General features: G+C 42.6%; 1 protein-coding gene across 27 annotated transcripts in view; it reads right to left on the minus strand.

Moving 5' to 3' along the window:
- SGMS1 (sphingomyelin synthase 1) overlaps positions 1–14,661 on the minus strand; it is a 203,381-nt gene that overhangs the window by 110,769 nt on the left and 77,951 nt on the right. For 20 of the 27 annotated variants that reach the window (XM_073353732.1, XM_073353727.1, XM_073353725.1 and 17 more), the window contains one exon: positions 1,640–1,699. The exons of 2 other annotated variants lie outside the window; for them this stretch is intronic. The gene's annotated coding sequence lies outside the window, so the exon portion shown is untranslated. Of the gene's footprint in view, positions 1–1,639; positions 1,700–1,793; positions 1,890–12,305; positions 12,412–12,583; positions 12,854–14,661 lie in introns of those variants that run through there. 5 more of the 27 variants (XM_073353731.1, XM_073353721.1, XM_073353722.1 and 2 more) reach the window with 4 other exon arrangements.

Raw genomic sequence — 14,661 nt, forward strand, 5'->3', positions numbered from 1 at the left:
TGTCTTGGCCTTAGAATATATTTAATGTTACTATCTCTTACACAGATCACCTTTTACAAGCCTTCAAATGTGAAATGAACTTCCCTACTACTGTATTCTTTGTTTAGAACCATCCAAAAAAACAAACCTAATTTCAACTAAAAGTCCTTCATCCCCTTTTCAGCACAATCATAATTATACATTGAAGTGCATAAAATGGTGAGAAGCAAACTCTCTACTCTTAGTCAGAAAAAAGACTAACCAGTTAGGAAAAAACTAATTTCTGGTTCACATTTTAGATGCAAATGTGAGATAGTATCTTCTGCCAGACTAGAAGTGTATCCTTTGACTACTTATTACCTAGCACAATGGGATCCTGGTCCATGGCTAGGGCTCCTCAGCACTTCGGAAATATAAATAAATAAATAAATAATAGTTTAGTGATCCATATCCTGCAATTTCTTCAGTCTCTACTGAAGCCAATCAACACTTGATCAGAGTAAGGTCTGAATAGGGACTGCAAGTCTGCCTCTATGCACCTGAACCTATGAGTAAGGCTGTGTGTCTGTCATGTAGGTCATGGATTCCGTGACTTTCCATAACTTCTGCAGCCAGTGCGGCTGGCTCAGGGGCTGCCCCTTGGGACAGCAGCAGTAGTTTAGGCACGGGAGGGGCAGGGTGTTGGACAGCATTTACCTTGGGGAGGGGAGCTTCAGGGACATGCTGATAGGGGCTGGATAGGGAGCCTGCCAGCCCTTCCCCTGACAGCACCAGCGGGGGTCCCGGGCCACACGCCGCTGCCCCCCTGCAGAGATTCCGAGTCACGTGCCACCACTGCTGCCTCCTCCCTCCCCTCACCCCTCCACTAGCGCCAGCAGGGGTCCCGGGCTGCGCGCTGCCACCTATCCTCCACCCCAGCACCAGCAGGGGTCCTGGGCTCCATGCCACCGCCCGCCTCCCCATGCCCAGCACCAGCGGGTTCCCAGGCCACCTCCGCTCAGCACCCGCGGCCCCCAGCCTGAGATTTAGTTAGGGGTATATAGTAAAAGTCATGGACAGGTCACGGGCCATGAAATTTTGTTTACTGCTTGTGACCAGTCCATGACTTTTACTAAAAATACCAGTGACTAAAACACAGCCTTACCTATGAGGTACTGAGCACTTACCTTGGGGCTTTATTTGATCATAGTACAATGATTGCTACTGTATATTACTACTACTATTTTCTTAAAATAAAAGATACTGTACCGGATATACCACTGTATAATTGTATTACCTTCACACACAACTGTATATTAAATCCAAATTGCCAAATGAAATTTGCGTCAGCATCTCTCAAATAAGTCAAGACATAATGCAAGTGTTCACTAAACGCAGACTCTCTAGACTTTCAATCAACAGCACTTCCCATAATGGATTCAATACTGTATAGCAATGTGTCTAAGTTCTCAGGTCCCAAGCCTTTGGAGTAACTAGTTTCTCACCTCTAAAAACTCAATTTTAATTGAACTACCCCATAATAATGGGCTTTTTTAATCAACTTGATTAAAAGTATTTTGTCAAAATTTGTTAAATGCTCCAATGACAATTTTCATACAAGTATATTCTTTGTTGAGCAGCACACTTGAAGCAAAAAATGGAAAAGAGAAAGGTCATTTACCTTTAGAGTGTCATTCACCTTCCCAGATTAATCTATCTTTCTTCAGACCTCTCTCTCTCTCTAAGAGAAAACATAAAACAAAGATCATTTTAACTTTCATGTTCTCCTTTAAACACTTTGGCTGATTACGACAGACTTCTTCCAGAGCAAGTACCTTTAAAAAAGTTCACTTTATATACACATGAAGAAACATAATGAAGAAATAAAGCACTTCTGTAGATATGTCTGAAAGTATCTGACGAGAGAGAGAAAGAACAGGAGATAGGAATAAGAACTTTCATTTTATAGTCCTGCATTTACCACAGACTGTAAGCAGTAAACTGGTTCAAGCAGTTAAATTCAGGTACACACTAGCTTCAGCCCTCCAAGATACACAAGCATTCTGAAAACATTCCTACCTATGGCTTTTTGCACAACAGTCAAACTAATTACCTCTACTTGTAATTGACTGAAAAGCTCTGGTTATTTATGACTAACAATGTTTTGCATTTCCAATTTACTTAGAAATTGTATAAATAACCAGTGTTAGCTGATCTTTAACTAGGTCGACAACTTACAACACTATAATGCAAGTGTCAACATACAGGTAGTTTCCCCATTCAATGTTATGTTTAAGAAGTATCCAAGAAAGGTTTTCATAATACACAAATAAAACGGCATTGGGGAAATGTCTTAGTTCTCATTGCATAAGTTACCATAGTTTATAGATATACACTAATATTTGTTGCATGACTTCACTTAGAGGTAGGTCAAACCCAGACTTGGCAAGATAGAATGAAATAAGCTGCACTTGTTTTATGAACTGTCATTCAATTTTATTAGTACTTGTTGCCTCTGCTTGGCCATAGATTGGAGAAAAATGCCACACACTGTAAGTGCCGCTTATTGGTATGCCCTTGTACTCGCCAACTACATCTAAATCCTGCTGTTACAGAGGTCAGAAACAGTGAATATGATTATTAATGGGCTGCTGAGAACTGATTTTCAGAGGCTATATGGGTTTTATTTCCTAAATCTGTTTATATGGCCTCAATTCTGCCCCCAATTGGATACCCATTACAGTACATTTCTACTCCAAATATTTACATTTACAAGTTATATCTTAATATTCTCCTCAAAATAAAGATATAGCTATTTAATTTTAGAAATCTTTTCAATTTATAAAAGGAGAGAAAAAACTCACTTATGGCTCCTACGACCAACACATATAATAGCCATGCTCAACCTCATTTTGTTAATCTCATTTCTTTGAGGAATATTTTCCAAATAAAACCCTCAATTTTCAATGTAGAAATATCTTAAATATCTTCTCCTCCTACTCTGACAGTCCAAATTAATTTTGGCTTTTTTAGTCAGTTCTCTTTGACCTACTCTTCAGAACTTACTGGGACTGTATTTCCTTAATGATATTTTTGTTCTCTTTTTATCCAGTGCTTCTCTTTTTGTACAATAATAGGCATTACTGTTCACAAGAAATTCAGCTCCATCTCATCTTCAGATTGTTCTCCCTGAGTTTCTTTTCTCAGTGCAAGGGTGGAAGATCTGTTTACTTTCTTCACTGAGAATAAAACTTTATTGCAGAAGGTCAAATCCTTATGTCTCTTTCTAAACTCTTTACTGATCTACTCACTCAGATTCTGCTTTAGCCATAATGCCAGAGAACATAGGTCGTAATAAATTTGTGGCCTTATACTAACATACTAACTTTTATTTCCTCATCACTGCATCTTTACTTTTTTTTTAATTAGCATAATCTGGAAATAATATTCCTAGGGGGCTTCTAACACTTGCTGAGGAAAATAGAAAGTTTGCCTTATTACTCATTATTGCATTTGATGAAGTGAGCTGTAACTCACTTACGCTCAAATAAATGAGCTTATGCTCAAATAAATGGGTTAGTCTCTAAGGTGCCACAAGTACTCATTTTCTTTTTGTGGATACAGACTAACACGGCTGCTACTCGGAAACCTGCCTCATTACTGAAACCTCACTCTTGAAATGCCGATTCAACAGATCTTTTCCTATACGCGACACAGTGAACTCCTTCTCTTGAGGTTTCCTGACCCACCCTTTTATCATTGTATCTTTCATGAGTCTCAATTTTCTTACCATACCTTCTCTCCCCTCCCTTTGTTTCCCCCACCCATACCTGATTTTATTTGCTAAACACAGTTATCAGCACCTGTGACTAAAGGGCTCACTTTTTCTTTTTCTGGTACATTTTTCATCAGTCAACTCAGTGAGTATGTCTGTTCATTGGCCATTAAGCCCCACTAGCAACTGAATTTTTGTTCATGACACACTTTTCCTTTTCAGCATTTGCAGCCTTTTTGTCAGATACTCCACTAGTCCTCCAGACAAAGGCCATCCTCCTCCTATTACTGGCTCTGCATTTCTTGCCTAAATACTGTTTCATGCTTTTAGGGAAGGTCATTGAATATCTGTAGAGCTGGATTTTAATGGAGGGCATAAACATAGGATGGGAGCCTGATGGAGGTGAGCTTTACATCTCCCCTCTTGAAGCCACTTTTCTCGGCTTCCACACTTAGGTGATCTTGCTTTCCCCAAAATGGGCTCTTGTTTACTGACAGGAGTACACTAAATTAAGTTTTATCTTTAGAAAGCCTGGCCTCTCATCAGAAAAACTGGTTTATTTGTGAAAGGGACTGTGTCCTCCACAGGGACAAATTCAATTTCTGTTGCTTGCTATAACAAGCGAACAAAAGGAGGCATAGTAACAGCCCAAAAACTTGCATGCAAATGCCAACTATTCCCTAATGCAGGGAGCTGTCAATGTGAAATTACATTACAATAAACCCTTTCAGAGTCTTGGAACATGTCAAGCGGATGAATGGTACAACTGGAACTTCAGGATTTTGGATTCCTCCCACTTCTAACCCACACAACACCCACCAGCAAGCCCATTTTCGCTTGGCAGCAATAAAGTATAAAACACGATATCATACCAAAATTAAAACAGAAAGTAGAACCAACTGAACACAAAAAATAGCAACAGCACACACTTGCTTCCTGGACTTGAAATGGAAATCAAGATCATTACCATAATTATGGTCAAGCCAATTTATTCAGAAATGCCACAAAGAACATCAGTACCGAAGTGCTTCTTTATATAACGCATTAACATTGGTGTTTTGTTAAAAAGGTAATTTTAGTGCTCATGAGTGGTGTCAGACGGAAAGGATTTGAAAATGAAATAGACTCTTCGGTTCTTGTACCAGAACAGCATAGACAGCAACAGTATGGGCTTCCCCTTTGATATCCATCCATTGAATCCAATTCTGTCCTAGAGAAATGACGGTAGTTCCCTTACCAGGACCATTACCATTCTCAGTTCCTTCATTCAGCCAGCCAGCCAGCCATTTAATGCCAATGTGTTGTTAAGTTTGTATAGCATAGACGTTATCCCACTAGGAAACCGATGGACCAGATATCATTTGAAACATGAGCCTAAGTGCAAAACTGAAGACTCAGGGGAGAAAAAAAAAATGTGTCACTAACATGTTCGTTGTAACAAATGCTATTAATTTATTTTTACTAGGCAAAAATTGAAAGCCACTAACCTTAGTTATACTTAAAGCCATACCTTAACTGTAAGGGATATGTAGACTTGCAACACTAAACTTGGAACTTCACATTTACTTTGCATCATGAACATGCTGGGGGTTGTTAATTAAAAGCAAACGGTTTATTCTAAGAAGGAATCTTTTATGCACAATGATAGAAATATTTTAAAAACTGATTCGTAAGGAAGAGACAAAACACCACAGTTTGGATCTAGTACCATACTTCCCCAACATAAGACAGTGTTTGGATCATGGTTTTAAAATAAGCCTATCCCTATTGAAATGTCTTGGACTATAAATGTCTCTATATAGATAAAACCTCATGCATAAATGAGATTTTCCCAACATTTCATAAACTAACTCTGATAAAACCTAGAGGAAAGTTGAAGTCTAAAGCTGCATAAGAAAATATGGTGCCTCTCTCTTCACAGACTTTCCAAAGCTCATGCCACTTGTACAAATTTATTAGGAAACAGAAGAACTATCAGGTATAACTCAATATTAAATTCCTGGTCAAAACAGTGTCAAAACAGAGGGTGTAAAGATGCTGTACAGAGCTACCCCATATGTCAAGGTTCCTTCCCCACTCTGAACTTTAGGGTACAGATGAGGGGACCTGTATGAAAAAAATCCTAAGCTTATTTTTACCAGCTTAGGTTAAAACTTCCCCAAGGTACAAACTATTTTACCTTTTGTCCCTGGACCTTATTGCTGCCACCACCAAGCGTCTAACAAAAACAACAGCGTCTAACAAAAACAACAGGGAAAGAACCCACTTGGAAACGTCTTTCCTCCCAAAATCCCCCCAAGCCCTACACCCCTTTCCTGGGGAAGGCTTGATAAAAATCCTCACCAATTTGCACAGGTGAACACAGACCCAAACCCTTGGATCTTAAGAACAATGAAAAAGCAATCAGGTTCTTAGAAGAAGAATTTTAATTAAAGAAAAAGTAAAAGAATCACCTCTGTAAAATCAGGATGGTAAATACCTCACAGAGTAATCATATTCAAAACATAGAGAATCCCTCTAGGCAAAACCTTAAGTTGCAAAAAGTCACAAAAACCAGAATATACATTCCATTCAGCACAACTTATTTTATCAGCCATTTAAACAAGACAGAATCTAACGCATATCTAACTAGATTGCTTATTAACCCTTTACAGGAATTCTGACCTGCATTCCTGCTCTGGTCCCGGCAAAATATAACACAGACAGAGAGAACCCTTTGTTTCCCCCCCACTCCAGCTTTGAAAGTGTCTTATCTCCTCATTGGTCATTTTGGTCAGGTGCCAATGAGGTTGTCTTAGCTTCTTAACCCTTTACAGGTGAGAGGATTTTTCCTCTGGCCAGGAGGGATTTAAAGGTGTTTACCCTTCCCTTTATATTTATGACATGCTCCCCAAAATCACAAATAGGGTGAAACGCTGGCTGTGATTTCTTCCTGGAGCTCTAGGAGAAAACAGAGTTAATAAGACACATGCACCTCTAAATATACTACCCAGTATAAAAGACTAACAATATTTTTCACATCTCAAGGACGATTTTAACCAGTTGATTCTGGGAAACTTTCATGGGAGAGTGCATCAGCCACTTTGTTAGAAGTTCCTGAGATGTGTTGGATGTCGAAATCAAAATCTTGGAGAGCTAAACTCTACTGAATAAGTTTTTTGTTATTTCCCGTGGCAGCATGAAGCCACTGTAGCGCAGCATGGTCGATTTGCAAGTGGAAACACCGTCCCCAAACATACGGGCATAGCTTTTCCAGAGCGTAGACAATGGGGTAACATTCTTTTTCACTGACTGACCAGTTGCTTTCCCTCTCAGACAGCTTCTTGCTGAGAAACACTACAGGATGGAATTTTTGATCCAGTCCTTCCTGCATTAAAACTGCTCCCACACCATGCTTGGATGCATGGGTGGTTACTAGGAATGGTTTGTCAAAGTCTGGGGCCCTTAGCACAGGGTCAGACATGAGTGTCGCTTTAAGCTGGTTAAAGGCCTTCTGACACTTTCCGGTCCACTGAACAGCATTTGGCTGTTTCTTTTTGGTTAGGTCTGTCAGTGGGGCAGCGATTTGGCTGTATTGCGGTTCAAATCACCTGTAATATCCGGCCAAGCCCGAGAAGGATTGGACCTGTTTCTTTGACTTTGGGACAGGCCACTTTTGGATAGCATCCACTTTGGCCTGTAGGGGGTTGATAATTCCTTGACCCACCTGGTGTCCAAGGTAAGTCACTCTGTTTAGGCCTATTTGACACTTCTTAGCCTTAACAGTTAGTCCTGCCTCCCTTACGCGCTCGAAGACTTTTTGTAGATGTTACAGGTGTTCTGCCCAGGAATCTGAAAATATGGCCACATCCTCAAGGTAGGCAACTGCATATTCTCCTAATCCCGCTAGGAGACCATCTACAAGTCTTTGGAAGGTGGCGGGTGCATTCCGCAGCCCGAAAGGGAGTACATTAAATTCATACAGCTCGACATGTGTGGTGAAGGCTGACCTTTCCTTAGCAGATTCATCTATTGGTACCTGCCAGTACCCCTTGGTTAAGTCCAAGGTAGAGATGAACGGGTCCCGTCCCAGTTTCTCCAATAGTTCATCTGTGCGTGGCACTGGATAGTTGTCTGGGCGAATTACAGCATTTAGCTTACGGTAGTCCATGCAAAAACGTATCTCCCCATCTGGTTTGGGAACTAGAACCACTGGAGATGCCCACGCACTTCCAGAGGGGCGGATTACACCCATCTGTAGCATATCCTGGATCTCCCGTTCTATAGCAGTTTTAGCTTGAGGAGACACACAGCAAGGTTGGACTTTAACTGGGTGAGCATTACCTATGTCAATGGAGTGGTATGCCCGTTCAGTCAGTCCTGGGGTGGTTGAGAATGTTGGCGCGTAGCTAGTGCACAGCTCCTTGATCTGCTGTCGTTGCATACGCCCAAGGGTCATGGAGAGGTTCACCTCTTCCATACCACCAGCACTTTTCCCTTCGTAGTAGAAACCTTCAGGCCACTCAGCATCACCTCCTCCCTGGGCTGTAAACTGACAAACCTTTAATTCGCTGGAATAAAAGGGCTTTAGAGAATTAATATGGTACACCTTAGGCTTCCGGTTGGAGGTGGGGAATGCTATGAGATAATTAACAGCTCCCAGGCGCTCCTGGACCGTGAATGGCCCTTCCCACGACACTTCCATTTTATGGGCCTGGAGCGCCTTTAAGACCATGACCTGGTCCCCTATTTTAAAGGAATGCTCTCTGGCAAGTTTATCATACCAGGCTTTTTGCTCTTTTTGAGCATCCTTTAGGTTTTCTTTAGCAAGGGCTAAAGAAGTTCAGAGGGTGTTTTGTAGGTTGGTTAGTTAGTTCCTGGAAGAGGATGTAAACCCCTCCCATTGCTCCTTCACAAACTATAATGGCCCCTTAACCTCGCGGCCATATACAAGTTGAAATGGTGAAAACCCTAAACTGGGATATTGTACAGCTTTGTAGGCAAAGAGCAACTGCTGCAACACTAGGTCCCAATCGAATTTACGTATCATGGCCCCCAAAGTCCCATTACATTTCTCCACCAGGCCATTTGTTTGATGATGGTAAGGGGTGGCAACCAAGTGATTCACCCCATGAGCTTCCCAAAGGCTTTCCATAGTTCTTGCCAAGAAATTGATTCCTGCATCTGTGAGGATGTCGGAGGGCCAACCTACCCTGGCAAAAATGTCTACTAATGCCTGGCACACACTTTTAGCCCTGGTGTTGCTTAGAGCTACTGCTTCCGGCCATCGGGTGGCAAAATCCATGAAAGTCAGTATGTACTGCTTTCCTCTGGGTGTCTTTTTCGGAAAAGGACCCAGAATATCCACAGCTACTCGCTGAAATGGAACTTCAATGATGGGGAGTGGCTGGAGAGGGGCTTTGTCCTCATCTTGGGGTTTTCCCACTCTTTGGCATACCTCAAAAGACCGGACATAGTTAGAAACATCCTTGCCCATTCCCTCCCAGTGGAATGACCTCCCCAAACGGTCTTTAGTCCTGTTCACCCCAGCAAGGCCACTAGGATGATCATGGGCCAAGCTCAAGAGCTTTACCCGGTACTTAGTTGGAACTTAGTTGGAACATAGTCTTCCTGGTATCCCCCAGAAAGAGTTTCCTTGTATAAAAGTCATCTTTCTACAACAAACCTGGATCGATCAGAAGAGCTGAGAGGCGGTGGGTTGCTCTGTGCCGCCGTCCAAGCTCTCTGGAGCCATTCATCTGCTTCCTGTTTGGTCTGGAACGGTTCCCTTGATGCTGTAGACATCAGTTCCTTATTGAATTGTGGACCTAGGCTTGGTCCCTCTGGAAGCGATGTAGGGGATGGGGCTGTTTCCGTTGACTGTGAACCGCTCTCCGCTGGTGCACTAAGTTGGGGTTCAGGCTCCGGCTGCTCCCAGTTCAGGTTCAGCGGGGCCCTCTGGTGTTGGGGTTGCAAGTACTGGATTCAGTGCTGGCAATGGGTCTGATGCTGGTTGTTCCGCTGGTTCCGGTTCTGGGACTGCTCTGTCTGGGTCTCTGGGACTGGATCCACTACTGCTGTTGCAGACGTTGGCATGGGGTCCAGGTCCATCACCTCTGACCGGGTCCTGGTAGAAGTTTCCGGAACAGAGCTAGGCATGTCGGCTTGCTTAGCCTGGCTGCGAGTGACCATTCCCACCCTCTTGGCTAGCTTCACATGATTGGCCAAGTCTTCCCTCAACAGCATGGGGATGGGATAATCATCATAGACTGCAAAAGTCCACGTTCCTGACCAGCTCTTGTACTGGACAGGCAACTTGGCTGTAGGCAAATTGAAAGAGTTGGACTTGAAGGGTTGAATTGTCACTTGGATCTCTGGGTCGATTAAATTTGGGTCCACGAAGGAAGCATGGATAGCCGACACTTGTGCTCTGGTGTCCCTCCACGCGGTGACCTTCCTGCCCACACTCACAGTTTTCCTCCGCTCCGAGGGTATCTGGGAGGCATCTGGGCCTGAGGACCTCTGGTGTGATTCCGGTGCAATGAACTGTAATCTGTTGGGGTTCTTGGGGCAGTTGGCCTTCACATGCCCCGGCTCATTACATTTAAAACATCGTCCAGCTGACGCGTCCCTGGGGCGAGGTTGGTTGCTGGAGAATGGTATGGCAGGACGATAAGGTGTCTGGAACATTCCCTGGTGTGTAGTTGGGTCCTTGGGCTGCACCCAGTAGTAGGGTGTGGTCTGAGGGTGTCCCTTCTGGTATCCACTCTAACTGCGACCAGGTTTGTTCCTCTCTCCTCCCTCCACCCATTTTGTTCCAGCTTGCCCCGCCTCTCTGGCAGTCTGGGACTGCTCATATCGATCAGCATAAGAAACAAGACTTTCTGCTGAGTCCATTTCCTTATCCCATAAACCCTGTTTTATTTCCTCCTTGGACATAGTCAGGAATTGCTCCTGAGCTATCAAATCACACATTCCGTCAAAGCTAGTGACACCCCTTCCTTAGACCCATTTATCTAACAGATCCTTCATCTGGTTTAGATAAGCCACATTACTTAGTCCAGGCCCTCTCTTAAGGGTTCGAAATTTTACTCTGTATGTTTCAGATGTAATTTGAAATTGCTTTAAAACCAAATCCTTGAACTTATAGTCAGAAGCCTCATCAATAGGCATCTTATTGAATATGTCCAGAGCTCTTCCAATTAATTTTGCGACCAGTGTGGTCATCTTGTGAGCTTCAGGAATTTTATGGAGAGTGCAGAGTCTCTCAAAGGTGAGAAAATATTCAGCAATATCACTGGATTCATCATACCATGGACACAGTCACTCCCATTTGTGGATTGTTGGGGAAGGATGGTTAGGGTTATCCAGTAGATTCCGCTCAGCCCTTACTTTCTCCAACTCCAGTTCATGCTTCCTCTTTTTCCCTCTCCTCCATTTCTTTTTCCCCTCTCCTCCATTTCTTTTTCCCCTCTCCTCCATAGCTCTCCTGTGAGCAGCCTCTTGGTGTTTTTCTGCCTCTATAGCTCTCTTGTGGGCAAACTCTTGGTTTTTTTCTGCCTCTTTCGCTGCCTCCATAGCTCTCCTGTGGGCAGCCTCTTGTTTTTTTTCTGCCTCTCTCGATGCTTCCAGTTCTCTCCTGTGAGCAGCCTCTTTGGCTGTTTCTGCCTTGGGCTCTGGCATGTTTGCCTCTCTGTTTTTAACTAACTTTACACCCAAGAGTTAGAAATAAAACAAACAAACAAAAAACTTGGCTTGAGGAAGTCAAGGAATTCTCATTAGGGAATGAGAGCTGAGGAAGCGTTGTTCTAAGTCAGCCATCAAAATGTTGGCATACTGTGGGGCCATGCAGGTACCCATAGCAGTGCCGCTGATTTGAAGGTATACATTGTCCCCAAATCTGAAACAGTTATGGGTGAGGAGAAAGTCACAAAGTTCAGCCACCAGGTTTGCTGTGACATTATCGGGGATACTGTTCCTGACAGCTTGTAGTCCATCTTTGTGTGGAATGTTGGTGTAGAGGGCTTCTACATCCATAGTGGCCAGGATGGTGTTTTCAGGAAGATCCCCAATGGACTGTAGTTTCCTCAGGAAGCCAGGGGTGTCTCGAAGGTAGCTGGGAGTGCTGGGAGTGTAGGGCCTGAGGAGGGAGTCTACATAGCCAGACAATCCTGTTGTCAGGGTGCCAATGCCTGAGATGATGGGGCGTCCAGGATTTCCAGGTTTATGGATCTTGGGTAGTAGATAGAAGACCCCTGGTCGGGGTTCTAGGGGTGTGTCTGTGTAGATTTGTTCTTGTGCTTTTTCCTGTCCAGATCTCTCCAGAGCTAGACATCTCTAGTGCAGCAGTCTTAAGACAGTATTTTCAAACAATTTTACAGGAGCAAAGCACTGTTGTGACATTTTTTTTCCATACTAGAGCTAATTCAAAAATGGGGGATGAGGAAAAGAGATCAGCAAAATATTTCCCATTTTTCATTGAAATTTCAGGTCCGTGAAGTGTGACATCACTTTCCAAAACCTACAAACTCCTTGTACTACACAGGGATACACAATTTAAAAATACAGAAACCACACTCCCGTATTAACTTACTAGCACTGCTCTGAACTGCCATGAAGAATAACCAAGCTTTATTTCCAGTCCATGCTATGCTCTTGCACCTTGAGCCAGTATGTCTAAGAGTTGTGCCTGGGCAGCACTGGGGAAGCAAAATGTATAGACAACAGGAAAAGAAACAGTTCAACCATCATTCTAAATTTTTGTGTACATGAGGCCTAGAGATACAATATTACAACTGCTAAAACATGGGAAATGGTTAGAAGCAACATTCTAGGGCTCTCACAATGTTGACACACAGAGGATCATATTACCAAGAGAGAAGATGGCTGCCTGACCACTCGTCTCCTCCACCCCCATGTGGCTCCCACGTATCTAAGCCATAACTGTCAGAAATTTACTCATTACAGGAGGGAGATCCTTTTTTGTTGTGTTGTTATGAATCCTGCTGGGAAAACAGAAATGTGCATCAACCCAATCCTGAGTATCCAAAGAAAGGTAATCCAACAGTCTCTCACAAAGGACTTTGTAGCTAAGAAGAACTTTTTAACTACCAAATTTGATCTTTTATCTCAAGATATACATGAGCTCTCTAAAAATGTGGGAAAAGTCAAAGCTCCTTTGACCTATTTAGATAACAAACTACAAAAACATGCCACACAACTGAAGGAGGTTAACACGGAGAATGCTTCCTTAAGGCAAAGACTAACCAGTCTTGAAGAAAAACAGGAAGATCTTGAAAACTGATGATGCAGAAATAAATTGCAGTTCCTGGGGGCATCCTGGAAGGTGTGGAAGGAAAAAACATGATTAACTTTTCCCAGAATACATTCTTTGAGGGACTGGATTTGGATCCCGGTTTGCCTTCCCTGGAAACTGAAAGGGCTCAAGTGACAAGGGCCAGGAGGAGAGAACAACCCCAGACCTATCATCTGTAAATTGCTAAGATTTAATGACAAAGTTAAACTGATGTGTTAGGCAAAAAGGAATTCTTGAATATCAGGATTTAAAATTTTCTTTGTATCCAGACTTCTCTGCGAGTTTAAGCAAGAAGAGAGCAACATTTAATGTCATCAAACAAGCTCCCAGGGGATCGCATATTAAATACAGTTACAAATATTCTGCGATTTTCATAATGAAGAAGACAGACTCATTGAAATACTTAAATACCAAATCAGATGCTTGGCAAGCACTATAGGAATTGAGACCAGATCCCACTCTGGTAACAGCATGATCCTCTCATAAGGAAAAAGAAATTGCCAAGTAGAAGTCCTGAAAAAAAGGATCTGTGATTAGGAAAATCAGGCAACCCATGCACCCCTTCTCGCTGAAATAACTGGCATTATTTCCAGAGAGACAAGGTGGGTGAGGTCATATCTTTTATTGTACCAACTTCTGTTGATGAGAGAGAAACTTTCAAGCTTACATAGAGCTGACCTGAAGAACAGCTCTCTGTAAGCTTGAAAGCTAGCCTCTCTCACCAACAGAGGTTGGTTCAATAAAAGATATTATTACCCCACTACCTTGTGTCTCTAATATGCTGGCACTGACATGCCTACAACAACACTGCATATAACATACAGCATTATTTCTGACAGAGCTGATGTCTCAGTGGTACTAGGAGGACGCTGGAACACGGTCATGGATGACATCATAGACAAATCTCAGTGCTTTAGGGGAAAAGCTCAGCCCTTTGCAAGCCACTCATTATCCCAACTGAAGGATATTTGGACACAAGCATCCTACAAAGCATGACTACACATATTTCTCTATGGTTCATGCCTCCTATTCCAGATTAAATTTTTTATGATATCTACAGTTCTACCTCCTGCATGTCTGGGGGCAGAAGTTGGTAGACTCATAGACTTTAAGGTCAGAAGGGACCATTGCAATCATCCAAGTAGTATCATCATCTCTGATCATGGTCCAGTTTTTCTTCATATAGACACGGGTCATAGCACTCCAAGAGCCTCAAGAGGGAAGTTAAACACACTTCTACTCAGAGACCTTAAATTTCTTCAGATGATTGAAACATCCATCACCAACTTATTGCAGGCAAATACAAATGCCATCTCCTCTACTATAACTTTATCGGAAACACTGAAGGCTACCTTAAAATTTGCATCTGGAAGGAAGGAAGGAAGAAAAGCAGAGGAGGTTGCAAAATAATTAGATGTTGCACTTGCTCAGTACCTCAAAATACAAATACAATGGATGTATCGTCCACCCAGATTCAATTCATGCTTAATAGAATTAAACAGTGGCATTATGAATTGTGGGATAAAGTGAGCAAACTCCTAGCAAGGAAAATTAAAATGGCTTCCTCTAACAACATTATATCCCCCTTGTTACAGAATAGTCTTTCCGTACCAGAACCTGATAAAATTAACAT

Source organism: Lepidochelys kempii, chromosome 7, assembly GCF_965140265.1.
Source record: "Lepidochelys kempii isolate rLepKem1 chromosome 7, rLepKem1.hap2, whole genome shotgun sequence".
In the NCBI taxonomy this organism is placed as follows: domain Eukaryota; kingdom Metazoa; phylum Chordata; order Testudines; family Cheloniidae; genus Lepidochelys; species Lepidochelys kempii.